This window comes from Taudactylus pleione, unplaced genomic scaffold (genome assembly GCF_031769625.1).
Source record: "Taudactylus pleione unplaced genomic scaffold, aTauple2 ptg000326l, whole genome shotgun sequence".
In the NCBI taxonomy this organism is placed as follows: Eukaryota; Metazoa; Chordata; class Amphibia; order Anura; family Myobatrachidae; genus Taudactylus; species Taudactylus pleione.
This window is the reverse complement of record NW_028284727.1, coordinates 2,232,128-2,249,131: the sequence shown is the minus strand read 5'-3', so window position 1 is coordinate 2,249,131 and position 17,004 is coordinate 2,232,128. Positions and strand designations below refer to the sequence as shown.

The 17,004-nt window shown below is 44.3% G+C and overlaps 1 pseudogene; it reads left to right on the top strand.

The window, feature by feature from the left end:
* Positions 1–16,791: 16,791 nt before the first annotated feature.
* LOC148509448 (5S ribosomal RNA) lies at positions 16,792–16,910 on the top strand (annotated as a pseudogene).
* The last annotated feature ends 94 nt before the right edge of the window (positions 16,911–17,004 follow it).

Genomic DNA, 17,004 nt, shown 5'->3' with positions numbered 1-17,004 from the left:
GCCCCCCCCTATATATGTACACAGTATATATATATTACACACACATTTAGATACAAATGCGGTCATAATACTTTGGGGATTTTGGCTCTCAGAATGCCGCCACTGGAATCCTGACATCTGTCAGAATCCCGGCATCCAGACCACCAGCATCCCGAAGGTAAGTAGCAGGATGAGCAGGGTTAGGGGTTAGGCACTAGGTGAAGGGTATGGGAAATGTACTAAGGGGGAGAGTTAGGTTTAGGGAGCGGGGAGGTTAGGTTTAGGTACTAGGGTGAAGGATAGGTTTAGACACCAGGGAGGTAGGGTTAAGGAGAGGGGGAGGGTTAGGATAATGACCAATAGATGTCGGTATCCTAACCCTGTCGGGATGCTGACTGCCAGGATCCCAAGCACTAGCATCCCAAACCCAACCCTTTAGATGGATATACCTACATATATATGATAAATACATATATATATATATATATATATATATATACACACACATACTGTATATATATATATATATATACAGTATGTGTGTATATATATATATATATATATATATATATATGTATATATATTATATATAATATATATAATATACCTAATAAATATATATATTTTATGTAATATATTTATATATAAATATATTAGTAAAGCGACACTCTTCAAGGTGTTTAAAAGGCAATGAAAAAATTCAAACTGCAATCCGATGCCCTCCACGCTATATACATGATGCATGTAGCTTAGTACAAACTTAAAAATCGGAAGCACTCAGTAGTAATAAACACACAACAGTGTTAGTTGAACCAACATTTCAATGCTTTATTCACGCACCATGACGAAAATGCGTGAATAAGAACACTGAAACGTTGGTTCACCTAACACTGTCGTGTGTTTATTACTACTGAGTGCTTCCGATTTTTAAGTAATATATATAGTTATACATATATATTTATATATATATATTTATATATATATATATATATATATATATATATATTATAATAAATATATGATCTATATCATAAATATATGATATATTGTATATACCAATATCCATGGCTTGCTAATGGTGATGGATGCATTATATGTATAAATTAATTTTAAAGAATTAATACATTTACAGCTTTCAACAGCTGCAGCACAACTCACAAGTCGCTCACAGTTTTACAGCAGACAGTGGCGCTTGCTGTGCTCCTCCCTCAGTCACACACACAGACCACTGTGACTCAGAGCTCTTTAGTCTGACTGTGCCGCTGCCACAACCACTACTGTCCACGCCGATGATCACCATGCCTGTCCCTCATAGTCTCCACCCACTGCCCTGAGCGTCCGGAGCTTCGAGAAGAGATCACCTCATGAGATGATGGATTACATCATCATCTCGCGAGATCTCTAGCTCCGCAGTGGCGTGGTGGCAGTAGATGTGAGAGAGAGAAACAGAGAGTGAAGTCACCGAGGCTAACACTACCCAAACTCTTGGACTGCAACCCCCCCCCCCGGGACTGTCGCCCCCACCCCCCGGGACTGCCGTCCACGGAGTTTTAATAAAGGTGCATTTCTAAAAAAAAAAAAAGGTTGGAAAAAAACCAAAACTACAACACTGCGGAGGACGGCCCGGGCCCCCTGGCATAGCTGGGCCCGGGTAATTAGTACCTGCTCCCCCCCCTCTCGGCACCACTGCATACAATCTAATAGGTCTTGTATTGAATATCAATAAGCAAATGGTGCTGCATGCACTAATTATCGACTGACAGATGATATAAAAAATTATTGAATATTTTCAAGATGGATTTTATCTTGATACACATATGAGATCAAATGACAGAGGGACTCGCTTGTTTACTCTGTATATGCTTATCCCTAATAATTATGGTTTTTAGTAATGCATGAGTACTCAGTGGCAAACGCAGGAATTCGAAAGGGGGGTTTCCAAATACTGTATATACCTCCAAAAAACAAACGACACTAGGACACTGGGGTAAAGAACAATAGCTTGTCATCAGGACCATACAAACTGTTGATCTTTTTACAATAAAATCTATTGTTCTTTACACCAGTGTCTTAGTGCCGTTTGTTTTTTGGAGGTGTATGATATTGGATTCTGGCACAGGATCAAGTTTTAACAGCATTGTTCAGAGTGCCAGCAGAAGTGTGTGTGTGTGTATGTATATATATATATATATATATATATATATACACACATATATACATACACACACACACACTATATATATATATATATATATATATATATGTATATACACACACAGTATATATGTATATATATATATATATATATATACATACATACATACACAGTATATACATATATTTGGATGATGGACAGTCAGTTCGGCATCTCACACAAAATGACACAGACACGCAAACAGACACACACACACTCTAACCTAGACAGACAATCACAAAGACTACACACAGACACACACACCAACGCAGACACTGACACACATACATACACACACACACATCTTTCACAAACGAACATAAGCACAGGCAAAGAAGTACAGCGTCAGTTATTAAACACCCATACTGGCAACCTCCCCCCCCCCCCCCCGTGCTGACAGTAAACCCCCGCCGGCGGCTCCTCTCCCACTGGGCACCCCCCACATAACTTCACCTTGGCTCCAGGTCCAGGAGAAAGCGCAGGTAACGCAGTCACCCGGCGGCAGCTCACAGCCTGGCCCTCTTGCAGTCAATCCTTCCTAGGAGGAGCTGCGCGCTGCCGCAACTGCTCCCCCTACAGTCAGCCAGCCCAGCTCCAGCTGCAGGCACAGTTGCTCCTGCGGCTCCGGCAGCTCCTTTTAATAAAAAAAATATATAAAAATGCTGTTTAGCTGTGCGGCGATGGAGCGGCGGCCAGGGGGGGTTTCTAGGTACTCAGAAACCCCCCCTGCGTGCGCGTATGAGTACTTAATATAAACTCTTATTAGTGCACCTGTCAGATACAACCACTTTTTCTCTCTTTCTTTACATTTTGTGAGGTTCTGAATTTGTTGTGGAATCAGAATGAATTACCACCGGCCGCATGGCCGGCGGTTCAATTCCCGGCAGCGCCTGGCCAACAAAAGCAGAGTTCCCGGCAGCGGAAGCCTGACAGCGCTGGAAATCCCGATCGTTGTTAAGGTAAGTATAAGCTAACTTAACCTAAATCCCTAACCCTAACCCTCCTTAGGGGTGCCTAACCCTAACCTCCCCTCTTAGTGCCTAACCGTAACCCCCCCTTCCCCGCTGCCTAAACCTAAGTTCCCCCGGGGATACCTAACCCTCCTGGGGGGGTGCCTAACACTAAGTCCCCCCCCGGGTGCCCTAAACTAACCCTCCCCCCATCGCAGTTGTCCGCCTGCGGCGCCCAGCATCCCTTCGATCGGGATGCCGGGCGCCTGTCTCCCAGTGTCGGGGAAATGACAGGCATTTAGATATAGACACCTGGCATTTCACCCTTGCCGGGATATGACAGTTGGGAAGCCGGCTGTCGGTATTAAGGCAGCCGGTTTCCCGATTGTATACCTTTGTTGTGGACCCGGGGTGGTGATAGGAGCAGACACAGAAGCAGACTTAAATGACTTAAGTAACTTAGAAGACATGGGATTGGCAAATAAAGAGTCAAGGTATAGCACTAAAGTGCACTTGATAACTGTAGTGGGGGTTAATGGGAAATGTCCAGATAGTGACAGGCAGGAACAGTCCAGTAAACAAATATGGTGAGCTGTAACAGAGTGCAGATATGATGAGCTGTAACTGAATGCAGGAATGATGAGCTGTAACAAATGCAGGAATGATGAGCTGAAACAAATGCAGGCTGTGGTAATGAAGTCCAGCTGGGAGTGAAGGGAGGCAGGGAACAGCAAGTTCAGGTACTCAGGCAGGTGAAAGGTATGTGGAGGGTGCAGGGTAAATCCAGCAGGTTGGAGCAGGCAAGGTTCAGGCTAGTATTGTAACAGACAGTCAGGCAGGTAAGATACAGCCGCAGCTGAGAAACACGTTGCACTGGCAAAGGAAGGAAGGTTCTGGACCTTCCTAACTACTCAGTGCTGCTCTGTGACTGGCTGGAATGAGCACATGGCCTACCAGGATTGGACAGCCGGAATCACATGGCTGCAGGCAAGATGGCGGCGCCCATGCCAACGGAATGGAAACACCGCCAGACCTCACCAGGCCTAGTGACAATGTGCCCACACAGAACCACGCGCAGCCAATGCCCCTCGCCAAACACCAGCACCGCTGCCAGAGACCCCTCGCCATAACGACCTCACAGGTAATACCCAGTGACTACAATGCCGAGAAACCCTGGCTGTGACACTTTTCTAGTAATGGTTGTCTAGGCAGCACCCCCTACTACAATATTTACAATAGACATAAGGGTTTTTTCATGAGGCATTTGACCATAACAGAAATTTGCTGTGTGCAGATATACTCCTTTTTGTCTTTATATTGGAAGTACAGTAGCTGCCCGGCTTAAAATGGATCTGATTTGCCTCAATAAAGGACAAACACTATATTAAAAAAAAATGAAGTGATGAAGCAATTATTTATAACAGTGGGAGTTTTACTATAGAATGACTTCACATATTGGATATCTAAACTCAGGGGCATAGCCAAAACTTTGAGGGACCCATAGCAACATTTTGAAGGGCCCCCCTCTCTCCACATTGGGTTTTTATTTTATGCCCCATAGTAGTGCTCGTGTGCAATTTATGCCCCATAGTAGTGCCCTTGTACAATTTATGCTCCATAGTAGTGCCCTTGTACAATTTATGCCTCATAGTAGTGCCCAAGCACCCTTAGTGCCCCCAATTCATATTATGCTACATTGTAGTGCTGCCAGTACACATTATGCCAAATGTGGCCCCAGTTCACATTGTGCCACACCATGTCCCCAGTATATATTATGCCACATTGGACTGCCCCCACTTCATATTATGCCACATTGCTCACTACGTCCCCAGCTCACTTTACAAAGGCTGTAATGAAGAAGCCTATTGCCTGACAGTGCTAAGCTCACTGCTTACCTCAGCTGTGTCTGTAAGATGGATGATATTATACCCCTTTCAGACCGTCGACCCTGGAAATATACGAGTTTATCAACCTATGAATTTCTCGGGTCTCACTCTCTGACCCTGGTACAGAGCAGGGTCATGGACATGGGACTTAGATCTAGGTTGTTTGCATTAACTTATAGTAAAAAGCTAGGTTTGTGTGAAAGAGGTATTAGTGTGGAGCTTTACTGAGAAGGAAACATAGAGACCAACACCTATATTAGCATTGACAAGTTCCCCTATTCAGGCTGGACAATTGACCAATTGCTTAGTGGACAAATCCATGAACTTGATAGACAACTATATGACCAGGGCCGAGGCCCCCTAAGCCTCCTGGCCCCAGAGCACTGCCACCTCCTGCTATACCCATGCCTAAACTGTTAGGCTGAGCTGGTTATATTTAAATTCAAATTGTCTATGGAGGATGAAATTAATGATTATGTTCTACACAAACACAGAATTCAAGAGTACATAGGACATGAAAAATAACATTTACAAAACAAATGACAGGGATGGTAAACATGTACTTTTCTTTAAAAAAAAAAAAATTTCAATAGACACGAAAAGGTGCAAAGTACAAAGAGAATAAACACAAATGAAATACAACTCCATTACTAAATGGTGTCACAGTCTCTCCAATTCACATCAAGGCAGGTACACAATTCGTCCTTGAAAGACTGTAGATAATAGCTAAGTTATACTTACCACTATATTAAAAAATATGGGTGATTTGTATTTGTTCCACCCAAAATAGACTTTTCAAATAGACTACCCTGAGAGCAGCATGTTTGCAGAAACTTGCACAGATCAGTGTGTAGTGCTTCTGTCACAATCTGGTGAAAGTGATCCTCTGTGGGGGACGGTGAGCTGGGGGGTTCAGGTGACTATCGGAGTGACTGTGGCTAGGTCTCCTATTTACGGCCAAACCCAGGTTTGGCTAGACCTGCCCAGAGGCGCGGAGTCTAACTCACTTGGTGGTTTTCTCCAGTGACCCCTCCAATTGGGATTTGGTTTTCCGCTGCACCAAGTGAGCAGGTCGCGGCCCTCTGGACAGGTACCTGGGAATGGCAGAAGACCGGAACTATATTACGTTAAGTTATTGCTAGAACACTGGAGATACACTGGAACACAATTAGAAATCCTGATCACCGGCTTGCATGAGATTACTGAGAAAGTACTAAGACTCACTAACAAATCCAGGAGCTGACTAGCTCAGCAGCTCAGGGAGATGTGGACACAGGCAGGTACTGGAGTTTGCTAAATATGCAGGAAAACACAACATATACTAGGGATTGCACATACAAGAGTAGAGTGGACTCAAGGAATATATTGGGAATGCTAGAAATGTGGTACTGGACAAAGGCCAAATACTGGGAAAGATAGAAATGCTGGTACTGGGCAAAGGCAAAATACTGGGAAAGCTAGAAATGCTGGTACTGGGCAAAGGCAAAATACTGGGAATAATTATATATGCAGGTGCAGATTGCACAGACAAGACATATAGAGAAGATAGGCATACACTGGGAGAGTGCTAACTGCAAGTGCAGATTTGCACTGACAAGACACAGAGCAGATTGACACAGACATGTGGTGGGGGGGTCCAGCTGTGAGCTAATTAATACCAGTAGGTAATCTGACACTTCAGTGATACAGGGTAATAGCCACAGGAAAGCTGCAATAGAATTAGCAGCCATATACAAAGACACACAGGGAAGGGACATGAAACACTGAAGTACTGTGAGAAAGCTAAAGTCTCAGAGTAAGGTTTAGCATGGAGCTAATACAGGAAACTGGGAAACTGTGAGCAGGCTGAAGCAACACACTGAAGGATTTAGCACAAAGCAACAGTGGGAGTAACACAGGCACTTGGAATAACGAAGTTGAACAGCATCTTCCTGGAGTTCTGGAGGCGGATTTATATCCAGGTGTAGCAGATTACTGGAGCACAGCATCAGCTGACTGAAATTATGCTACCATAGGTTAGGAGTACTGTCACATGAGAGGAACTGTCATGGCGCTGCCCATGATGGTAACTCCGATCCCCAGCACACACAGCCAACCATGGAAGCTCGCAAAAAGCACCTAAGGCAGAATACTCAGCCCCACATCCATCACTGCACTAGATGTCTGACCGCAAGGAAGTCAGGGGAAGCCGGCAAGGAGGTGAGAGAGGCCGATCCTAGGCTGAACCCTGACAGTACCCCCTCCTTTTAGGGTGGGCACCGAACACCCATAAAGGCTCAACTGGAGCTCCTCAGAAAGACACAAAAAAAATATATATATTTGAAAAACACAGGAAACTCGAAAATCTTGATTGAAGATACAATAAGAACCGGAAAATTTAGAAGAACAAGGTTCCCAATACCAGATGGATTCTGAGACTAGTAATTGGAAGAAATAGTCAACTTGGTCCAAGAAAGGTTGGTCACCAGGAAGTCATCAATTCTTCTTCTTTTTCCGAGAATTTTTCGAACCACTTGAAGAAGACGACTTTAGTTGCAAAGTGTCTTTCATGGGAACTACCGAAATTGTTTTTTCATCATACTCAGGATCATAGTCAGAATCTGTGTTATAATTCATCATCCTTATGCCTCCTTGAGTCTTATCCTTCTGGACAGGTTGTTTTTGTACTGGATCTTTTTGAGAAGGACTCAAAGAAATGCATCTGAGCTTAATAACAGAGTGTGGTACCCCAGAACTGGAGACTTTGTTGAGATGAGGATCCTCGAGAGAACTGTAAGGATAAGTTGGACCAAATTCTTTAATGACTGCTGCAGAAAAGGCTACTAAATCTGACAGCATCTGATCCTTTGAATCATAAATAGGCTCAACCCAGTCCCAAGCTTTACCTCGGAAAGATGAAATTATAAATTTTACTACATTAGTAGGCTTGATTTCAGACCATGGAGAGGATTTCTTAATAGCGATGAAATGATCCACCAAAGCATAATACTGCGTTATATCTCCATCAAAAAAAATGGACATAGAAACATCAGATGGATCCTGGGGTATACCTTTAAATGTAGTGGTAGCATCATCTTGTGAACCTCTTAATGGATTGGGCACTAAAGCATTTGACTTTGACACAACACTAGAAGATTCTTCCTTGAGTAAAGAACCGGAGATCTTTCCTTGGGATACAGATTTTGAAATCCCTTTTTGAGATGTAAAACTTGAGACTTTCTCCTGGACTATGAGATGTGATACCCCCTGCCAGGGTACATAACTAGAAACCTCCTCTGGAGGTATGATGCTTGAACCCCCATCTTGGGGAGTAACTCTTGGAAACCCTTGTTCTTGGGGAACAAGACTTGAGACCCCCTCCTGGGGTAAGACACTTGAACTCTTCTTCGGAAATGTAATACTCGAAATCCCCCCCTGGGGGATGGCACTAGGAATCCCATCCTGGGGTGAGACACTTGAAGTCCCCTCCAGGGGAATAACACCACAAACCCCATCTTTGGGCATTACACTGGGAACCCCACCCTGGGGTAAGACACTTGAATTCCCCTCCTGGGGTATAACACTGGGAACCCCATCTTGGGATGAGGCACTTGAATTCCCCTCCTGGGGTATAACACTGGGAACCCCATCTTGGGATGAGGCACTTGAAATCCCCTCCTGGGGTTTAACACTGGGAAATCCCATCTTGGGATGAGGCACTTGAAATCCCCTCCTGGGGTATAACACTGGGAATCCCATCTTGAGGTATAACACTTGGAACCCCATCCTGGGGTGAGACACTTGAGGTCCCATCTTGGAGAATAACACTTGAAATTCCCCCTTGGGGCACAACACTGGGAACCCCATACTGGGGTAGGATACTAGGACCCTTGTCCTGGGGTGAAGAACTTGAAACAAGAACTTTCTCTTGAAATGTAACACTGGAAATCCCCTCCTGGGGTATTACACTGGGAACCCCATCCTGGGGTGAAACACGAAGTCCCCTCTAGGGGAAGGACACTAGGAACCCTCTCTCTGGGTAAGAGGCTTGAAACCCCCTCCTGGGGTAAAGAACATGAAATGAGGATTTCTTCTTGGGGCGTGAAGCTTGAAATCCCTTATTGGGGTATAACACAAGAAACACCCTCCTGGGGGATAGCATTTGAGGCCCCTTCCTGGGAAACAAGATTTGAAACCTTCTTTTGGGGTGAGAGACTCAAGGTCCCCTCCTGGAGTACAGAACTTGACACTCCCTGTTGGAGTATAGGACCTAAAACCCCCTTCTGGGGAAGCTGACTTGGCTTTTCCTTTCAGGGTATGCAATATGAAACCCCCTTTTGGGATGCAAGAACACAGACTTCCTCCCGGGGTGAGTGGCTCAGAACCCCCTCTTGAGGTTTGGAACTTGAGACCCTTTCTTGGGGAGTAACACTTGAAATTACGGTCCACTCCTGGGGCATAACACTCGAAACGAAGGCCTCCCCTTGAGGCATGAAACTCAAAACGAAGGCCCTCTCCTGGGGTGTGAAACTCGAAACGAAAGCCTCCTCTTGAAGCGTGTAACTCGAAACGAAGGCCCCCTCCTGGGGCATGAAACTCGAAATGAAGACCCCTCCCTGGGGCGTGAAACTTGAAATGAAAGCCCCCTCTTGGGGTACAACACTTGTAACCCCCTTCTGGGGTGAGAGATTTGAAACCCCCTCCTGGGGCATGAAACTTGAAACGAAGGCCCCCTTCTGGTGTGTGGAACTTGAGACCCCCCTCTTGGGGTGCGAGACTTGAGACCTCCTGCTGGGGTGCGAGACTTGGGACCCCTTGCTGGGGTAAGGAAGTTGAGACGCCTCCTGGGGCTACTGACTGGAGTCCCATGTTGGGAAAAGCAGAATCCGGACTGGGACCGGAACAGGCAGAATCCGGGCTGGGACTGATGGAAATGGAATCCGGGCCGTGACCAGTAGAAGTGGAATGAGTAGTGTCCATGACTTTAGAAGGTTGAAATATCCTCCCAATATTTCTTAGATGAGGGTTGAAGCATCTTGTAGCAGTGCCCCAATCGAAAACTTGAACTTTCTTTTGCTTAGTGGACATCACCTCCTTATCTGTAACTGAAGAAACGGGAATCACTGATGGATGATGGGGAGAACTGAAAATGCAGACATTAGGAGTCACACACTTGTCACCACTTCTCAGTGGGCGCAGAGTACAGTCCTTAAGAAAGTGATCATCATAACCGCAATATAAACACAGATGCAGTTCCCGGCATCGCTGCCTTCAACCTCAGTAAGTTTAGGGTGCAGGTAACTTTGATGCTTTACTTTAGTTTGCTTGGAAAAGCTGTTAGTCAAGTCAGGAGTAGCACTAGAAAGCTTGGAAATAACTTGCAAAATTTTGGGATGGAGATTTTGTAGTTGTTTTCGAAGCCACTAGAAACTCTTGAAAGGTTCAGGGTCACGAATATCAGGAAATTGGGGAACCAGAGGACACTTGAAAGGTTCACTAGCTTGCACAGAAAATTTTTCATCTGTAGGGGTAATTGAAACTTCGGAACAAAACTGTGGAGAATTCACTGGCGGAACTTGTGGTGTGTCTGGGGACAAAGCAGATAGAACTGAATGAATAACCATCATTTGACTAAAGAGTTCTTGCAGCTGCTGTCTGATGGATTGCAAAGCTGTCTCCTGTGCAGACACACGAGAGAGTAAATCCTGAAAACCTGCTTCAACCTGGAACCCGGCGGCTTGCATATTAGGCTGTTCAAACTGTCACAATCCGGTGAAAGTGATCCTCTGTGGAGGACGGTGATCCGGGGGGTTCAGGTGACTATAGGAGTGACTGTGGCTAGGTCTCCTATTTGCGGCCGGACCCAGGTTTGGCTAGACCTGCCCAGAGGCGCAGAGTCTAACTCACTTGGTGGTTTTCTCCAGTGACCCCTCCAATTGGGATTTGGTTTTCCGCTGCACCAAGTGAGCAGGTCGCGGCCCTCTGGACAGGTACCTGGGAATGGCAGAAGACCGGAACTATATTACGTTAAGTTATTGCTAGAACACTGGAGATACACTGGAACACAATTAGAAATCCTGATCACCGGCTTGCATGAGATTACTGAGAAAGTACTAAGACTCACTAACAAATCCAGGAGCTGACTAGCTCAGCAGCTCAGGGAGATGTGGACACAGGCAGGTACTGGAATTTGCTAAATATGCAGGAAAACACAACATATACTAGGGATTGCACATACAAGAGTAGAGTGGACTCAAGGAATATATTGGGAATGCTAGAAATGTGGTACTGGACAAAGGCCAAATACTGGGTGAGCTAGAAATGCTGGTACTGGGCAAAGGCAAAATACTGGGAAAGCTAGAAATGCTGGTACTGGGCAAAGGCAAAATACTGGAAATAATTATATATACAGGTGCAGATTGCACAGACAAGACATATAGAGAAGATAGGCATACACTGGGAGAGTGCTAACTGCAAGTGCAGATTTGCACTGACAAGACACAGAGCAGATTGACACAGACATGTGGTGGGGGGGTCCAGCTGTGAGCTAATTAATACCAGTAGGTAATCTGACACTTCAGTGATACAGGGTAATAGCCACAGGAAAGCTGCAATAGAATTAGCAGCCATATACAAAGACACACAGGGAAGGGACATGAAACACTGAAGTACTGTGAGAAAGCTAAAGTCTCAGAGTAAGGTTTAGCATGGAGCTAATACAGGAAACTGGGAAACTGTGAGCAGGATGAAGCAACACGCTGAAGGATTTAGCACAAAGCAACAGTGGGAGTAACACAGGCACTTGGAATAACGAAGTTGAACAGCATCTTCCTGGAGTTCTGGAGGCAGATTTATACCCAGGGGTAGCAGATTACTGGAGCACAGCATCAGCTGACTGAAATTATGCTACCATAGGTTAGGAGTACTGTCACATGAGAGGAACTGTCATGGCGCTGCCCATGATGGTAACTCCGATCCCCAGCACACACAGCCAACCATGGAAGCTCGCAAAAAGCACCTAAGGCAGAATACTCAGCCCCACATCCATCACTGCACCAGATGTCTGACCGCAAGGAAGTCAGGGGAAGCCGGCAAGGAGGTGAGAGAGGCTGATCCTAGGCTGAACCCTGACAGCTTCTCTGTGTGTAAATGTACAGAAAGAGTTAAAAGCATATCCAGCACTGGGCTCTTTCAGTCGGCCCTGTCCCTAAAAATATGGGGAAACATTTGTGTAGGGGTCTCCTGTATATTAAGAGCCAGCATTGGGCTCAACTATCAGGGAAGTAATGCATCAGTGAGGGGACACACTTGACGAGGTTACCCCAGCCAAAGCATTCACACACCCAAGTAGTAAGCCCAGGCTGGAGATTCCTTGGCAAGGGGAGAACCCCCAATAAAGGAGCTGGTTCTCAAAATATGGGAGATCCCTACATTAATTTTTCCCTGTATTTATAGGACCAGGGGCGGCTCAATGAGCCGAATTCTGGTTATGATTTTAGGGAGTGACCCCACGCAAGTTTATTTCAAGATTGTTAAATATTTCTGTATATTTACACACACAGGAGCACTGCACAGATCACACTGATCTGTGCAGGCATCTGCAAATATGCTGCTCACAGGGTAGTGCATAGAATTAGGGAACAACACGACTGAACTTGCACAGTATTAAACATGAGTAAACATGATTGCATACACCATCAGAAAACACAATTCTGTCAAACACAAATCTTGGTAAATTTCAGTGTTTGATTTTGAAAAACTATTATGTGTCCCAGGGATGTCCAGCATGTTTAAACCCAGACTATATACGATTCTTAGTAAATGTACCCCTTTGTGTCTGCCTGGGGATACTTTGCCTCTCTGCAGGGGAGTGGTATAGGACAAAGATCAATGCCAAATTAAGAATACTTCACCAAGGTCACCATGACCTGCACTTACACCACATCATTTTCACCCTTATTACACCACAGTATTACATATATTCTCCTTTGTTTCTTGGTTAATATCCATTTACCTGGGAATAACTTTTTTCAAATTTGACCTAAAAAATTGTTGCTTTTTTAAAAAAAAGTAATTTTCAAAACATTTTTAAAAACATTTGCAAATATTTTAGTGAAAAAATATCCCTAGGGGTGTCTAACACCCCACCCTCAGTGTCTGTAGGTCCCCATTTTAATATTACCTACCAGTGGCAATAGATTCCCCAGTGGCATATGATTACCCACTGGTATTAACCCCTGGTCCAAATTAATCCTTGTGGGCCCCTCTCCAATGAAATTGACACCTTTCCACTATGCTTCAACTTTTTACCACAATTTTCATCCTAAATGCCACATGGTGTCCCTCAATATGTCCCACTGTGCTCCTCCTATTTGCCACACATATTGGGGAATATGCCACACACTGCATCCCCCAATATCCCCCACAATGCTTCCCTTTATGCCTCACTGTGCACCCCCCTTCCCCTGTGCCCATGATTACTCACCTGGCCAGGCTCATTTTCAGTGCTCCCATTCCAGCTCTGACAGCTCTGTGTTTAGCATGCAGTCACAGAGCATACAGCTAGGGATGTGAGCCGACCTCCATGTTTCAGTTTTGGATCTGTATCTCCTTTGAGGTTTTGGATCTGGATTTGATTTAGCAAAACCACCCTTGTGTGTTTTGGTTTTTGATCTGTATTTTTATTAGAAAATTATAAAAACTGCTGAAATCACATAATTTGGGCCTGTTTTTGTTGCTATAGTATTATTAACCTTAATAACAATAATTTTCAGGCATTTCCAGTCATTATTAACCACCTCACAGCTCACAATATTGTTTTCACTGCTTTTTTTCACCAATATAGGCCATAGGCTGCAGCAAGCTGGCTGACTAAAGTAAGCGACAGAGCAACGGCACAAATGCACGGTAGTTTAAAAAGATATAGGACATCTATGAAACATTGCCACACAGCAGTGACAGACAGGATGGCAGTTTAATAAACTATAATAATGTCAGTCAGCAATGCCCCAAATTGTGCAAAATGTGCATAAAAGAGGTACAAGATGGAATTGTCCTTGGGCCCTCCCACTCACTCTTATGTGGGATATTCAAAATGACATGCACAGTTTAACAAACCAAGCACTTTAGCGACAAGGACTGACACTTTTGTGGCTGAAGCCTTTGGTTTGTTTGGGCCCCAACAAAACAATATTTTGGAAGGACTACCTCCAATCATTAAGGAGGAGGTTGATTAGAGTGTTGATGGTGGAAATTGAATTTGCTGGTCCAAACTGGTGGGAGGTGGTACTGGACTGCTTGTTATTAATTTACAAATTATTATAATTTTGGTTAAATAAATTGCATGAACTCGCTGCAAATGATGTAACGAGGGGAGGTACCTAGATGGTTAATGTCCTTACAGCTACTAACTTTGGCTTCACAAATGGCACAGATGCCATCAAAACTGTTGTCAGGATTTTGGTTAAAATAATTCCATACCAAAGACGCTTTTCTGGTCTTATGCCCAAGCGTCACTCCAGCCTTTAACTCCAGTTTATATTGTTACCCCAGTCTATACCATCACCACAGAATTATATCACCCAAGCCTGTATAGTCACCCCAGCCTGTAACCCTATTTTATATTGTCACTCCAGTTTACATCGTCACCCCAGCCTATAACCCCAGTTTATATCGTTACCACAGCCTATACCATCACCCTGACCTGGGCTACAGGAGGAGCGGCTGCACACTGGAATACGGCTCCATAGAGTTGTCCCTCTGACTCGCTGAAATTCTGGTAGAGGGGCCATGGGTAGAGACACTATATCAGAGAATGCAGTTTTAGCTGCTTTATTCAATTATTTAAACCATATCCTCTGATTTCACTTTTTGAAAATATAATAACAAAAATAGTGAAAACAAGATTGCGCTAGTGACATAAACTCATGAAAAGTATACTTTCCCCAGGTGTAAAAAAAACTGGCTTGTTGGTCTAATGTTCTTTCCCTTGATAGGCGTGATTCATAACATGTAAACTATAAAATATGCAAAATATAAAATATGCAAAAACCATAGTGTAACAAATGCAAACTTAATTTATTCCTTCACAAATTTCAATATGTAATATGAGTGCAGTATATCAATAGTGGTGAACTGCACAACAGAAAATATTCATGGCATACAAGTGGTTAAAAATTGGAGAATTACCAGATGTCCCTAATAAGAGGGCCTGTAGATATATATATATATATATATTAGGGGTGTGCACGGCCACTTTTCGTGTTTTGTGTTTTGGTTTTGGATCTGGATCTTTCTTCGTGTTTTGGATCTGGATTGGTTTTTCCAAAACCACCCTTCTGTGTTTTGGGTTCTGGGTTTTGTGTTTTGGATCTGTATTTTTTTTTAAAAAAGCATAAAAACAGCTAAAATCACAGAATTTGTAGGTTTTTCTGCTCCTATGCTATTATTAACCTCAATAACCTTAATTTCCACTCATTTCCAGTCTATTCTGAACACCTCACACCTCACAATAGTGTTTTTATGTCCAAAAGGCTACACCGAGGTAGCTGGATGACTATGCTAAGCGACACTAGTGGGCGGCACAAACACGTGACCCATCTAGGCGTGATACTGCAGTGGCAGACAGGATGGCAGTTTGAAAAACTAGGCCCCAAACTGTACATAATGCAAAGAAAAAAAAGAGGTGCAAGATGGAATTGTCCTTGGGCCCTCCCACCCACCCTTATGTTGTATAAACAGGACATGCACACTTTAACAAACCAATCATTTCAGCGCCAGGGTCTGCCACACAACTGTGGCTGAAATGATTGGTTCGTTTGGGCCCCCACAAAACAAGCTGGAAGTTAATCTGTCCCTGCACAAACTGGCTCTACGGAGGCAAGATGTCATCCTCATCCTCCTCATCCACCGATTCCTCTCCCTCTTCAGTGTGTACATCCTCATCCTCACAAAGTATTAACTCATCCCCACTTGAATCCACCACCACAGGTCCCTCTGTACGTTCTGGAGGCTGGTCTCCCTGGAAGAGCTGATAATTCATTTTGATGAACATCATCTTCTCCACATTCTGTGGAAGCAACCTCCTACGCCTTTCGCTGACAAGGTTCCCGGCTGCACTAAACACTCTTTCGGAGTACACACTGGAGGGGGGGCAACTCAGGTAAAATAGAGCCAGTTTGTACAGGGGCCTCCAAATTGCCTCTTTTTCCTGCCAGTACAGGTATGGACTGTCTGACATGCCTACTTGGATGCTGTCACCGATGTAATCCTCCACCATTCTGTCAATGGTGACAGTATCATATGCAGTGACAGTAGACATGTCAGAAATTGTTGCCAGGTCCTTCAGTCCCCACCAGATGTCCAAACTTGGTCCTGCCTGCACTGCATCACATAGGAAAAACCAAGAGACCACTAAAAATCAGAATTCAGGAGCACATTAGGAACATTAGAAACAGAGTTGAAGGACATGCAGTCTCCAAACACTTCTCAATAAAACATAATTCGGATCCCGAAGATATCACCTTCAAGGCAATAGAACACGTTACTCTGGGAGAAAGAGGTGGGGATTTGGGCAATCTGCTATCAAGAAGAGAGATGTTCTGGCTGTTTGAACTGGACACACTGGCACCGAAAGGCTTCAATGAATACTACGAAATTGCTCCTTTCTTGTGATATGCTCCATTCCTATCTACCAATATACCCCCAGGTTATGGAGGGGCCTGAGTAGTACCCTGAAGGTTCATCTTCTGAGGGAAGTCCAGGTTTGGTAGAATATCTGGCATTATGGACCATCGAAATATGTATTTGCTGCCATACCATCATGTGTGAGCCCAATCTCGTCCGATCTTGGAAGCAAAGCATGATTGGGCCAGGTTAGTACCAAGGAAGGTAACCCATTGAGAATACCTGGTGCTGCAAATTCAGCCGGCGGTTTGGAATATAACCAGGCTAGAGAATGATAATGCCTAAAAAGGGAATTATAGCATATTCACAATTGCAAGCCTTAAGGCCAAGG